The sequence below is a fragment of the Dipodomys merriami genome, unplaced genomic scaffold (genome assembly GCF_024711535.1).
Source record: "Dipodomys merriami isolate MVZ:Mamm:240054 unplaced genomic scaffold, mDipMer1.0.p SCAF_51, whole genome shotgun sequence".
NCBI classification, from domain to species: Eukaryota; Metazoa; Chordata; class Mammalia; order Rodentia; family Heteromyidae; genus Dipodomys; species Dipodomys merriami.
This window is the reverse complement of record NW_027206080.1, coordinates 10,552,143-10,566,668: the sequence shown is the minus strand read 5'-3', so window position 1 is coordinate 10,566,668 and position 14,526 is coordinate 10,552,143. Positions and strand designations below refer to the sequence as shown.

At 44.0% G+C, this 14,526-nt stretch overlaps 1 protein-coding gene and 1 long non-coding RNA gene across 2 annotated transcripts in view; one reads left to right on the top strand and one right to left on the bottom strand.

Moving 5' to 3' along the window:
- Gpr158 (G protein-coupled receptor 158) overlaps window positions 1–14,526 on the top strand; it is a 361,348-nt gene that overhangs the window by 95,574 nt on the left and 251,248 nt on the right. The gene's annotated exons all lie outside the window — the stretch shown is intronic.
- Window positions 6,712–13,133, bottom strand: LOC138810886 (uncharacterized). The gene is made up of 2 exons (XR_011367256.1): window positions 12,427–13,133; window positions 6,712–9,635 (listed from the first exon to the last, which is right to left on the bottom strand). It is a non-coding gene; the product is annotated as an uncharacterized lncRNA (long non-coding RNA).

Here is a 14,526-nt window from a genome sequence, read left to right as displayed (position 1 = left end):
CTCCCCCCTCCCCCCACCCAATTATACCCCCCTCCCCCCCCCCCCACCGACATTGTAAAGCTGGTTTTGACATGACATTTTGTACTTCTCATTGTTGCAACAGGTCCACCTGAATCCTTAAACGACTTGTTTGCCCCCATCTCCTCCACATGTTATACTGACATCAAATATAGTGAAAGCGGGGGTTACACTGTGGGGGAGGGACATACAAAGCAACAAAGAAATAATCTTATAAATGCGTTAGAAACATATGCATGAAAGAAACGAAAACATTGAAATACATATTTAAGGGTTCATTTTCCTAACATCACATTATCTGACCTTTTCTGCTTGACTCATACTTATACTAGATATTGCAAATAAGGGAAACCCTGGGACCTATGCTTCTTTGGGCTTGGCTTACTTCACTTAATATAATTTTTTCCAAGCCTTTCCATTTCCTAACAAATGGGGAAATGTCATTCTTTCTGATGGAGGCATAGAATTCCATTGTGTATATATACCACATTTTCTTGATCCATTCATCTACTGAGGGGCATCTGGGTTGGTTCCATATCTTAGCTATGGTAAATAATGCTGCAATAAACATAGTTGTGCTGGTAGCTTTAGTGTGGTCTTGTTTGTATGCTAGTTTAATTCTTAAAGAAGTATTAAAGTATGAAAGTTGATTCCTTGATAAGTTAGATACTTTTTCCACTTTCCTAGTTTGCTCCTTTCCCTAATCTTCCTCATGTAAGTATCTTTTGATGATAACTCTACTATTTGTGGCCCAAATCCCAAGTCATTCACAACTATGCTTACACTTACTTCCAATTCTGCTTTTTTTCACCCCAGTTAATTGGGGATAAAGGTCTCAAGGACTTTCTTGCCTGGGCTGGTTGGTAATATAGCCTTCTAATCTCAGCTTCCTAAATAGCTAGGATTATAGGTGTGAGCCACTTGAATCTAGTGACTATCTCTCTCTCTTTTTTTAATCAGTCCTGAGACTTGAACTCAGGGAAAGCGTGTTTCACAGAAATTTTATTTCTTTAAAAATAACTTCTTTCCTGATTGCAAATTTTTGGCATCTTTGCTCCAGCATATGAACATGATAGGAATGACTTTATTCTTTCTACTTTTCTCCTACTATACTATATAATAGAATTGCTGTGGAAGGGAAAAACAAAGGAGGAGACAACAATGCTCAACAGGAAATGTACTCATTACCTTACTCATGTAACTGTAATCCCTCTGTACAATAAAAAACGTATTTTATAAAAAGAATTGCTGTAGTAATAGATATTTTGGTTCATTACCCAAATCTTAAGAAGGCGGCTTTTACTTTACCTTCAGTTTTTATTCCATATGTATTATCTTTAGCTATCTTAAGTATAGCTTTATGTCAGTATGGTGCTTCTTATTTTCTAGACTGTTTTGTCAGGGATGATTTAAAGTTGCAGTTAGAATAATTGAAAACTTTTCTCTAAAGTTTGTTTTCTCAAAAGTGATATTCTTTACCTAGAAGAGTTTAAGTATATTCTCTGTACAAATTTTATCATTGCATATGTTTAGTATACAATATAATGTTTTGGTGTCCATTTACATTGTAAAGTAGTTGCCATAATTATGCAGTATTGTTGGGTCTTCGTCCAGAAAGGTAAGTGAACCGATCGCCCTTTACCCAGCCTCCCTTAACCTGGGAGACAGTCAGATGTCTCTCTTAGCCTAGGAGACAATCAGATGCAGTGGGGAGTCAAGTCAAGCAGGAACTCATTTATTAACACACAGCAAGCACTTTTTAAAGCAAAAGAGACCTGGTGGCAAGGAGAGGAAAAGGAACCAACCAATCACTGCAAAGGTCACACCCTATTATGCACCTAAGCTTCCAGGAGCTGTTTACCCACTGAATGTAACAAATCAGGCTCTGCCCACTCAACTCCCTCTCAGCGCCATCTTTGCTCCCCACGTGTCCCACAGAGTCCCCCTTTTTTGTTTTAATGGCAGACACACCTCCCAGTTAGTTATCCTTTTCCCCTCCTCTGCAAAGGTTATTTTCACAAGATTACATTGGTAAGGATAGCATTGGCCATGCAGGGGGTTTGAGGCAAGTCTGGGGTGCAAGATTTGCCAGACAAGGATAGAGAGGGCCCTTGTGCATGATCCAAGAGCCCGTCCCAGTTACCTCACATCCCCACCTAGCACAGTAATAAATATCAGTCCCACTACAGTTAGAAATGTCCAAAGCAGTTCGATTAATTCCTGGGCATATATAAAAGTCAGTATCTCATAAGGTCGTCCTCTTCAGAACATTGGAGCAGCCTGGGTATTTGGAGTTCCACACATGCGGCACGGTGCATCCTCGTGGTCCCCCACTCTCAGGCCGTTCTACTGTAGTTCAGAAAACAAGGAAAATTTAAAACAAACTTGACAGACATAGTAAAGCAATCCCGGGCACCTGGTGTTCCTTGTGCGTGCCTTTAAGTGAGCACAGGGGTCAAGATGACCTTTGAGCTTTACTGTCAGCTCCCAACACCCTGTCTTGTCTTTGTTTAAAGAAGTGAACCCACCTGTCTTAGGTTGGGTGGGTCACCTTGTCTGCCTTACCCATCATCGGAACTTCTTCAGAGCAAAGCTGAAGGCCCTGTCTTAGGTTGGTCAGACTGACACCCCCTCTTACCGTCTCTGGCTGTGGTTCCTCTTGGGTAATTCATTCACTTGGAGCTTGATCTTATGTAACTGGCTGGCTAAGCTCATAAGAGTTTTGCAGTGCATGTATACTGCAAGGAAGGCATAGAAAAACCATCAGCAAAAGCATTACCAGGCCAAGCAATGTCATTAGCAGTCCTTTAACATTAGTCAGGGATGGGATAGCAGTCTTTGCCACTTCAGAGTCCAGAGGTGGGGCTTGTTCTACTCTGGCTATTTGCCTGTGGGATTGAAAAAGATCTAAAGACAAGTTATTCGATGATTTCTGCATTGCCAGTGGTGACCACTGCCCAGGTCACCCATTGAGGTTGATGCAGATTTCGTAGGGTCATTGCCAGGATTGGGAGGGTCAGGACAGCCAACAGCTGGAGTATCGCCATCTGCAATTGTTAGAGAACACAAGAGATTCTCAAGGGCTGGTTGCCCTTGGGGATGGTTAGTAATTATCTTTTTAACTTTCCCTCTTTTAAACACAAGCCTCGGCCACCATAGCCGTTTTTTCTTTCCTTGTTGGTTAGTTTATTCTTGGGCATCCTCCTGTATAGAGGAAATGGGTAAAAACGTAAGGTTCCTGGCAGGGATCCAAATGGGGGCTGTCTTCCCTATGGGAAAAATGCATCCAAATTCCCTGCCCATAGTAACTAGGGGGTCAGGTCTCTCCATTGTTGTGTCAGAGGGTCCTTCCACCTGACTTTCACTTGGGACTTAGGGTTTAATTGTCCCCAGTGCTTCTGTAATCTGGATTCAGTTGCCCCTTAATGGTAAACAAAGCTATCTGTAACTATATATGGGGGCTAACTCCCCTTTTTTTGTTTTAATAATTGCTCCTTAAGACATTGGTGATTTTTTTCTATAATTGCTTGGCCTTGGGGATTATAGGGAATTCCTGTAGTATGATTAATATGCCATTTGTCAAAAAAAACTCTGACATTGCTTTACTAACAAAGCAGAGTCCATTATTGGTTTTAACTTGTGCTGGTAGACCAAAGGTGGCAAAGCATTGAAGAAAATGTGCCTGTGAATGTTTAGTTCTTTCTCCTGTATGTGCTGTGGCCCAGCATGCTCCTGAGTAGGTATCTGTAGAGACAAAGATATATTTAAACTTACCAAAGGCTAGGAAATAAGTAACATCCATTTGCCAGAGGATGTTAGGTTTAAGGCCTCTGGGATTTACCCCTGGTGGTTGTAACGGGGTTACTTTTAAGAAGGGTTGGCATGTTTTACAGGTGTGTAGTATCATTTTGAGGTCTTTTACAGGAATCTAAGGAAATCTAAGTTGAAGACCTGTCCAATTAATGTGGGTTAAATCATGCAAACAGGTAGCCTCTTGTAACATTAATGCTTGTGGGCCAGTAGCTAACTGGTCCACCCAATTATTGCCTGGGGATAAAAACTCAGGAAGTTTTGAATGCCCTCTCTTATGTTGAATATGAATAGGAGCTCCCAGCCTTTCTAATAGGCCCTGAAGGGTAACCATAAGAGGGAAAATAGGGTTTTCATCCAGCTTAATATGTGTCTGGGGAATATGAGGGAGCAAGTTAATCATATATAGGCTATCAGAATACAAATTAAAGGGTTTTTGAATGTCCTGAAGGGCCATAATTACAGCAAGCATTTCTTTATATTGTGCTGACCCTTGACAAGGCTGAAATCTTTGTTGGCTTGGGGTCTTTTGTTGTTCCTCAAAGGCTGCATATGTAGAGCCTGCTTTACCTCCATCAGTAAAAACATGGAGGGTGCCAGGAATAGGCGTAGGAGAAAATAGAGAAGGCATTTTGAGGGGAAGTCACCATAACATGACAGTCCATTTGGATGGCCCGTAATGGCAGTCAATTTGGCCTAGAAACCCTCTAAGGAGAGAGCAAGATGAGCATTGGCTCGAGTGAGCCACTTAACGTCTGCCATCCAAAAAGGAAAAACAATGGAGTGAGGGTCGAGGCCATAATGCCTTTGGGCTTGGGTCCTTCCCTTGACTATAGCATTTGCAAGTTGGTCTGCCTGAGAGTACACCCGAGGTGGGCCCCTCCCCACCCAGGGGAGTGTGAACCCACTCTAATGGTTCCCCCTTTGAGTTAAAGCTGCAGAAATTAATGTGACACCTGCAAACAACCAAAGGGAAATGGGCTCAAAAATAGAATACCTCCTCAGGGAAACTTCATCCAGGGCTTTTTGGAACTGCAAAGATATTGCCTGATGGCTGTCTGTAATTGTAATAACTTCTTGGGGCGTCCTGTCTTTTAGTAGGGCAAATAAGGGCACAAAACTATCTTTAGGGACAGGAACCCATGGCAACAGCCAATTGATTTCCCCTAAAAGACTGAAGTTGGGTTAAGGTTACAGAGACTGGAATATTCAGCAAAGGCTTAAGGGGGTTGGCCTGAGTCACGGTAAGGTGGGTTCCGAGCACGGTAAAAGGAGGTACCTTTTGAATTTTATTGAGGGCTATGGTAAACCCCTCCTTTTTTAATATGGTGAGAACCTGGGCCAGAAGGCCCTCCAGGCAGCTTGGGTATTGTTGCCCCAGAATTATATCATCCATGTAGGCATAGGCAAGGGAGGTATCTGAACCCAGCACAGGCCCTAAAAGTGTGGCCAAGTATTGTTGGCAAAAGGCCGGGCTATTGGCCATTCCCTGTGGCAGCATAGTCCATTCAAACCTCTGATCAGGCTGGGAAAAATTAAGAGAAGGGATGGAGAAGGCAAACTTCTCACAGTAATCTGGATGAAGGGGGATAGAAAAAAAAAAAACAATCTTTACCATCAATCACAGCCAAGGTATATTCTGAAGGTATAGATAAGGAGTCCAGGGCATGCCTCTTAGGGGCGTTCCTACTAAATCCATTCTTTCATTTATCTTACATAGATCTTGGAGCATAAGACAAGCCTGGGAGGCCCTTTGAATAACAAATACAGGTGTGGTCCAAGGATTCATAGAAGGGTGTATGTGCCCAAGGTTTATCTGTTCCTCCACCAAAAGGTGGAGGGCTACAAGTTTAGGTTTGGTCAATGGCCACTGCTCCACCCAAATAGGGCTTCCAGGTTTCCACCTAATGGGAGGTACTGGGGGGGGCAGTAGCCTTTAGGATTGGGGGTGCACCCGAGCGGGTCCCCTATGTTCTTCTCTGTAATTTGGAAGTTAAAAAAATCCTTTTCCTTAACTCCCTCTAGATCCTGTTTAAGCCTTTGTGCTTCTTCCCCATCCAGGATATCATCATAGGATGCTCGATAGTCTGTAGTGATCACAGCATCCATTTGTCTTAGCATTTCTTGCCCTAGTAAATTGGCAGTGAGGTTTTTTTGTCACTATAGAGTGTATCTTTCCCTGTTTTCCATCTGGGCTAGTCCATTTCATAAAGGCAACCGTCTCTTTGGGCTGGGAGTTGCCCCCTACCCCCAATATTGGGGGCCTGGGTGTAAGCTTCCAGTCCAAGGGCACTTCCTCCTCCCTGAGTATGGTTCTATCTGTCCCCATGTCAATTAAGCAGTGGAACTGCTTCCCACCTATGAGAATACTCATTTTAGGGTGGAGTCCTTCCACCAGGGGGATGGTCCAAAGGGCCTGGGTTGCCCTGCCATGAGGCTGCCTGGGTTTTACAGCAGAGGGGGTTCCTCCTTGAGTTAAAGGGGCTGGAGGATGCTCCTCCCCTAGTTTAAAGGCTTCCCATCTAAATCAAACTTGGATTGACAATCCTTTTTCCAATGATATCCCTTTCTGCACCTGGGGCAGGATATAGGGGGTGGTTTGGCCTCCCCGGCCAGTTGGTGGGGGATTGTTGTAAACAGTCCCTCTTAAAGTGCCCCTCCTGCCCGCATTTAAAACAAGTCCCTCTCCCCGATGGTCTTAGGGTTCTTTGGCCCTGGGCTGCCAGCACCTGGGTAAGCCTTAGTCATTGCAGATGTCTGAGCCTGTAAAGCTAAAGCTAATGATTGGGACTGGTGCTGTTGCATTCCTGAAAGACCCCAGACTCCTGGGATACTTTCATCAATGGGAGGGCGCCCCAGAAACCAAGACTCCAAACCAGTAGATGTAACAAGCAAGAGGAGTTTATTCAGCATTTGCGCAAACGGGGTCTCAGCCCCGGTAAGGGAGAGAGCTCTGAACCACGGTTACAGGCATAATTAAAGGCAAAAACCACAAGATTAGCATATAACACCAGGTGTCCCCAGGATTGGCCCATTTAAAAGTCACTATACACTCCAGCAATCATTTTTACTATGCGGGGAAGTTTATAACACTCTTTGTAAAACAGTTGGCTCAGGACAAGTCTAGGGGGAGCGGTCACCCTGGAGGGGAGTTTACATAGTTACAGGCTTGTGATTGATTAACATTTGGCCTAGTTTGCTGGACTTGCCAGGTGGTCCTTATCTTGGGTCCTTATCTTGGGTCCCATTCTTGGGTCCCATTTGACCACTTGGGGAATTTACTTGTTTGTTCTTTATTTATGACCACAGACCTTGTCCTGGGTCCAGCATCTGGGCTCCAAGACTCTTTACTCAATTCCTTATTTCCAGAAAATGGGGGGTTAGTGCTAGGGCGAGCAAGTTTACAAAAACAAAATCAGCAGTTAGCAATTGTAAAATCTATCTCTAATTTTTAATCTTTCATTCCCTCCTTTTTCTTTGGACTAATTTTAATCTTAAAATTCAGGGTGTCTCTATATTATCTTGTGGGGTGTCAGTTGTTCTCAATGCTTGGTATTTGGATCTCAGAACTAATAGATGGACTGCGCTGATCTTTTTCTTTTACAAAAGACACCAGTCTGTTGAGTATACAAGGTCCGATTGTAACGAAATTAACAGTACCAGGGCCTCTTGCATTTTTTTTTTTACCAGTCCTGACTCCATGTATCACAGTTAACTTAATTTTATACCAGCCGTACTTGTAAGCTCCAATTTTACGACATACTCATACCATCTACTACATACTTAAACTTTCTGAGGTTTGTCTTAAAGACAATCCTTACTTTTCAAATTTCCCCAATTTCTTTTCCAAGGCTTTCTTTACTACCTTCTTTTTTTACAATTCCTTGAGCATCTTTGTGGCTGGAGTTTAAAACTGCCTAATTTTCCTTTGGCTTGCAGAACCTTTATCTTAGAACAGCCGTAAGGTGCCACTGTGATGCAGAAGCTTGCTAGATTTTAAGGCTAAGAGTATTACCTCCATTGATAACACACTCAGGTTATTACCATACCAGAGCCAAACTAGGCTGTGACCATAGAGAGGATTTCCAGTCACTATGCACTGAAGTACCTAAGGCAAGCAAGCCAGCGATATCCTTGTCCCCAATATCCACTGTGGGAAGAGAGGGTTTCTGGATATCACCCAAAAGAATGTCCCACAAGATCTTAGATTTAGCAGCAGTCAACCAGGAAGCAGACTCAGGTGATGGAATCAGGCAGGAGTTCCTCCAGGTGGCTGTCAGGCCGTCGTTGAACTTTACCCATTAGGGTATGATGCAGCAGCAGCAGCAGCAGCAGCAGCAACAGCAACTGCAGCAGGGTCTCTCAGTGGCTTCAAGGGACTGTCACACCTCATGGTGGGCTGTAAATTCCTACACAGACTGGCTAAGGATGCAAGTAATACATAGCTTGGCAGGCTGTGGCCCCGTTGGTTTTTAAGATCTTCAAACAATAGCCCAGGACAATTTACGAAAATAACTTTTTACTAACCAGATATGTTTGTAAATAGACACAGAAGGCTCAGAAGGCTTAGTCTTGTAGCCATCTCTGACAGATGCAGTCTCCACACCTTGCACACCTACAACAGTTAATACTATTCTTTATGCTCTTTTTTAAAAAAAATATTTTATCTATTTTGCCTCATTTTTCCAAAACTGACTCTGGACCCTTGATCTTAAAAAGGGGGTAGAAGGGCGAAGGTCCATCTTCTGTAACTTCTTCAAGCTGACTTCAGGGGCGCTGATCTTACCTAGCCAGGAACCTATAACTTTAGCCTATTTTACAAAGAGGCCATCAGGGTTAGATGTCATTAAGAACAATATTTAACTTTTGACAACTGCACAGACCTTTTCTCCGGCTACAGCAGTGTAGCTTGTTTAAGCACTCTGGTTTGCAAAAGCATCTTCCTAGATGGCTTAGGAATGTGATCTCTAATGATCCCAACAATGCCTAAGTTACCTTTGCAGGCCTTTAGACAGATATCAATAGAAACACACTCTCAGGTTTACAGACTTTTTCCTGAGCAGATGAACTTTTTCATGTAACTAGTGTCAGCTCAATTAGAGCTGCCAATTAGAGCTTTTGGCACATAAAGGGGTTGAGATTTAAACTATCCCCCACATTTTATAACATTAGCTTTTTACTATCACAGAGGTCTGGCAAGTTCCTGTCCCTTACAAGGTAAATAGTCATGGACATTAGGCATGCTTACAAACTCTTTTTATGACCTCCCGGCTCTGACCAGTTTTGAAGGGCCACGCACAAATGACTGTAGGATCTGACATTTCTGCCATCCAAGCAGTGGTTTACTGCCTCTGGATGCTCCTCCAATGCTTTTGTCCCAGGAGTGTCTTCTCCACACTGGATAAATGCCTCATTGGCATTTTCCTTAGCTGGTTTCTGGACTTGAACTCGGGGCCTGAGCACTGTCCCTCAGCTCTACAGCTTAAGGCTAGCACTCTGCCACATTGAGTCCCAAAGCAACTATGCTTGCTCTTTCAGCACTCTGCTGGCTGAGTAGAGGTGACAGTCTCACAGGGACCTTTTTCTGCCCGGGCTGGCTTTGAAACAGTTTGCAGATCAATGAGTCTTACAAAAGGCCATTTTATTCCAATTAAAAGCAACAAGGTGGTCAACATAGAAGTAGCTTTTAAGCATACTCTTACCTGAAACTTATTGAGAGTCAAAGTTACATCTGACAACTTGTAAGAATCCTCTGTGCTTTGCTCTGGACTTTGCTGGAAACTCAAAAAACAACCTATAAGAGCAAACTGGAATAGCAATTATTTTGGTAATACTAATTTTTCCTCTGTGTACATTGAAGCCAATGTTAAAAACAACTTTACTTTTAAACTTTATATCCAAAAATCCATTCCCTATTCTTTTTAAGTCTCCTATTAATCTTCTTTTTAATATTGTATACCTTAGTTTTTATTTGCATTTTGAAAAGATCCCTTGAAATCTTGAGGCCAAGTGTCACTCATTGCCTCTTGGCTGCTTGTTTTAAAACAGACACACATTAAGAGTTTTAAACTCAGATGACAATTTTTCCTTAATGCGAAAATAATAATCATCATAACTGAACCAAAAAGCTAGACTTAGCGTCTTTATGACTTTTAAAAACATCCTAATTGTAAAACATTAAAAGCAAGTCAAATTATACAAATAACTTTTTAGCCCTCTTTTTAAGGCCTTCCTAATTTTAATGTTAACACATCCAAGGGGAAGTTTTAGCAATACTAATCATATCATCACATCACTCATTTTAACCATCATGTTTTCAGTGTCTGTCTGCAGGGAAAAGAGAGAACAAAGATGGGCCACTCAGCCCCTTCTATGGAATGGGCATGCATCCAATCCGACTCTTTAGGGTTAGATGAACTGCGTCTGTGCCAGCTTGCCCTCTTTCACCATGCGTGGACTCCTCCCAGGACCTGTCCCACCATGCATGACCAGCTGAACTGCACTTTGGCTTGTTCACCCCTCACCCCTAAAGATAGGTCTTCTGTTGGCTTATAAGTTTTTCCCCGTCTCTTCTCTTGGTTCTTGAATGAAATACACAGTTTTAGACAGACAGAACAGTTAACATCTTTGACAGTGTTAAACTAACCTTTACATTTAAATTCCTAATATTTATCCCCAAATTTTAGCCAAGGGAATTATATCCCAAACTGCCAATGTATTTTTGTTAAGCCAGGTAACTTGATTACAGTATAAACAGTCTTATGCATTTTAAAATATTAGTTTTTTAAAAAAATACCAGATTTTCTAATTTGCAAGTTAAAGAATCTTTAAAAAGCCATTTAAAACAATGTGAAGATTCTTTAAAATTTTTGGTAATGTCCAAACCTCATAACCTTTTGAATTTTTAAATTAAAACTCACCCAATTGTTACAGCATGCTGACAATTCTTATCTTTCAACACGTTCACAGACACACACAAAACACTCACACAGATCTTAAAGTGCGCAAAAATCAAAATCAGTCGTACGTACACCTTCTAAAGTTTTTAAACAAAAATTTAAGACAGTATTTCTTTTAAACTAGGTACCTTTGTTGGGCTTTATTTTCCCAGAGCTTGCTTATCTAGCAAGGCAATTTACTAATTAGTCTTTTGAATCCCTTCTGTTGGAGGAAGGCTGGGGGAGGGGGCCACCTAAAACTAAACTGGCCTGATTTTTACCCAATTTTGACAAGAGCACTTTACAAATTGTTAAGCTGTCTGGAGTAGCTGAAAGTCCAGACCAGGCTTACAACTTTCTACACCCTCGCCTCTCCTCCAGCAGCCTCCACTGGGAGAAGGTGCAGCCTGAGGCTTGTCCATGCCCTGCCTCTTGGCTGCTGTAACACAAGGGGGGGGGTGTCTTAGCAGGGCTGTGACCAAGCCCAGTGGGAGGCTGGAACTTTTATTCCCCCAGAGATGTTTAAATAAGTAACAAAAACACAGATAAACACAAAAACCAAGGATCCACATTTAAAACTGGTACCAATTCTAAAACAGAACTAGACAAGAACTGAAGGCTGAGTTGGGGACTAATGGGCCCCAGTTTATTCCTACTGGAACTCTGTGCTGCTCCCACTCAGCAAGCTGAATCCAGAGTCTGCTGAGTGAGCCTGCCACACTCACCCAGAACTTCCCTACCCCAGAAAACATAAAACAAACACACACACTAAAGTTAACAAGACAAACAAGTGGCCACAAAGACAAAATCAAGTCTCAGTGAATGGGACGACATCTCACCACCATTCACTTACCAGGGGACTCAAACCCCCTACTCACCTCCGGAGGATTTTTTTTTCTTTTTTTCTTTTTTTTTTAGATTCCTGCAAACGTTGACCCAGGGGCCTTCCAAGGTGGGGAAGAATTCCCAGTCATCTTGGGGCAAGGGACAAAAGTCCCTAGCGGCCGTCCCCTCTGACTGACAGGTTCTCCCCCATGCTCAGACCCCCTGAACCAAGGCCTGAGGCTGAGATCTAACTGGGGCCACTCACAGGTGGTCAGTGGCAATTTCATAATTGACAAACAAGCAAGTTCCTAAAACCTGACAATCTGGGCTCGGGCTGTAACTTCCTTCCAGTGATCTAAAGTCAGACTTAAGGGGGTTGTTAGTTGCTGCCCCATCCCTTTAAGGACAACAAAACAGACAACAGAGACAATTAACACTAAAGAGAAACAGACGAAACCAGACAGGCGCCAAACAGAAAAAGCAACTTCAGATGGGAGTGGCTGACCACAGCTAAACTCCCCGGGAAGGAGAGAGATTCCACGTTCCCTCCTTTCCCCGGGAAGGAGAGAGATTCCACATTCCCTCCTTCCTCCAGGTCACCCCGGAGTAGGACTCCAGGGCAGGGCCAGGAAGAGAGAGATTCCACGTTCCCTCTTCCCCCCCAAACCTCAGGGCACGTCTGCCCGAGCCGGGCCAGGGGTCTCAGGACACGTCTGCCTCCCCCACTGGCCCAAATACAGGCAAAATACAGGACCTGTACAGGCACTTTTCTTTGGACCCCAGAGTGCAGAATGCAGAACACAGAAGACGTGAAACGTTAAGAGCTCTATCTTACCTCCTACCGGTCCTGGAATTTGGGGACTGGGGGTGCCGGTTTCCTGGTCAATGCACCAAATGAAAGACCCCAGACTCCTGGGATACTTTCATCAACGGGAGGGCGCCCCAGAAACCAAGACTCCAACCAGTAGATGTAACAAGCAAGAGGAGTTTATTCAGCATTTGCGCAAACGGGGTCTCAGCCCCGGTAAGGGAGAGAGCTCTGAACCACGGTTACAGGCATAATTAAAGGCAAAAACCACAAGATTAGCATATAACACCAGGTGTCCCCAGGATTGGCCCATTTAAAAGTCACTATACACTCCAGCAATCATTTTTACTATGCGGGGAAGTTTATAACACTCTTTGTAAAACAGTTGGCTCAGGACAAGTCTAGGGGGAGCGGTCACCCTGGAGGGGAGTTTACATAGTTACAGGCTTGTGATTGATTAACATTTGGCCTAGTTTGCTGGACTTGCCAGGTGGTCCTTATCTTGGGTCCTTATCTTGGGTCCCATTCTTGGGTCCCATTTGACCACTTGGGGAATTTACTTGTTTGTTCTTTATTTATGACCACAGACCTTGTCCTGGGTCCAGCATCTGGGCTCCAAGACTCTTTACTCAATTCCTTATTTCCAGAAAATGGGGGGTTAGTGCTAGGGCGAGCAAGTTTACAAAAACAAAATCAGCAGTTAGCAATTGTAAAATCTATCTCTAATTTTTAATCTTTCAGTTCCCACATCCTGTGAGGCCACCACCCATCTTCTCAGGGAACTTTCTCTCAATCACGAGCAGGTCATGAGGTGGTCTGCATTCATCCCTTCTCAGACCAGTAGCTTTACAAACTGATCTCGGAGGTCCCCTGCCGGCAGCTTGTGGTTAATACTCTATTGGGCTCGGTTTATAAACTCAGGTAGAGGCTCACCTGGTTTTTGTCTCACTCCTGCTATGGGGGACTCAGTAGGCCCATCATCCAGTTTGTACCACGCGGCAAGTCCTGCCTGCCTCACCTGGTCACAGTACAAGCCAGGTATTGTGGCCTGTTGGACGCCAGTGGAGTACCCTTCCCCTGTCCTGTTAACATGACATAAGTAATAGGTATCACGGGTTGAGCCTGCTGGTTATTCTCCACCCGCATTCTGCATTCCTCCTTAAAGAAAGCACACTGTTTAATAAACTGAGGACTGGTGAGGATGGCTTTGGCCACATCCAGCCAGTCCTTAGGGACACACAGGTGATAAGCAATGTCCTGTAATAGGGTCTGGGCCCAAGGAGGGTTTGGGCCATCCTCCACCACCGCCTTGTGGAGCTCTTTAAGATCCTTAGCTTCCTATGGATACCATTCCAAGGACCTGTTAGCTCCTGGTGCCAGATTGACCAGATATGCTTGGGGAAGTGAATCCTGTGGCCCAGGGTCCAGGCTCTTGGGTGGCCCTTCCTTTCCAGGGTAGCCTCTGAGTAGGTTACTTCCCCAGCCCTCTGCCCCTCCATGGAAGGTTGGTAGGGGTCCGGGTCTTGCAGGTCCCTCTTGCAGGTCGTGTAGGGCGCTGTTCCTCCCCCCCCCCCAATCGGGGAAATAGGGAGGGGGCCTACGACTGTCCGGGGCACCTGAGTCAGAGAAAGTAACTTTCACCCTCATTTTGACTTCCACTGTGCATGTTTCAGTGCATTCTTGGTCGAATTTGACCCATTCTTTTTCCTTCTCACTTCCCACATCCTCCTTTACTCCCTCTAGGCCTAATGTTGCCTCTTCCTTCTTCTTCTTTGAAATAGCATTACCCATACAAAGGGTTTCACTTACTTTAAGAGACTGCTTAGCCTTGGCCAGTATATTTTCCTTTCATGTCCCACGTTGGGCACCAGATGTCAGGTCTTTGTCTGTCCCACCAAAGACGACGGATGGGGTCCAAGGAAAGGTAAGTGCACTGCTCGCCCGTTCCCCAGCCTCCTTTAGCCCAGGAGACAATCAGACATAGCAGGGAGTCAAGTCAAGCAGGAACTCATTTATTAACACACAGCAAGCACTTTTTAAAGCAAAAGAGACCTGGTGGCAAGGGGAGGAAAAGGAACCAACCAATCACTGCAAAGGTCACACCCTATCATGCACCTAAGCTTTCAC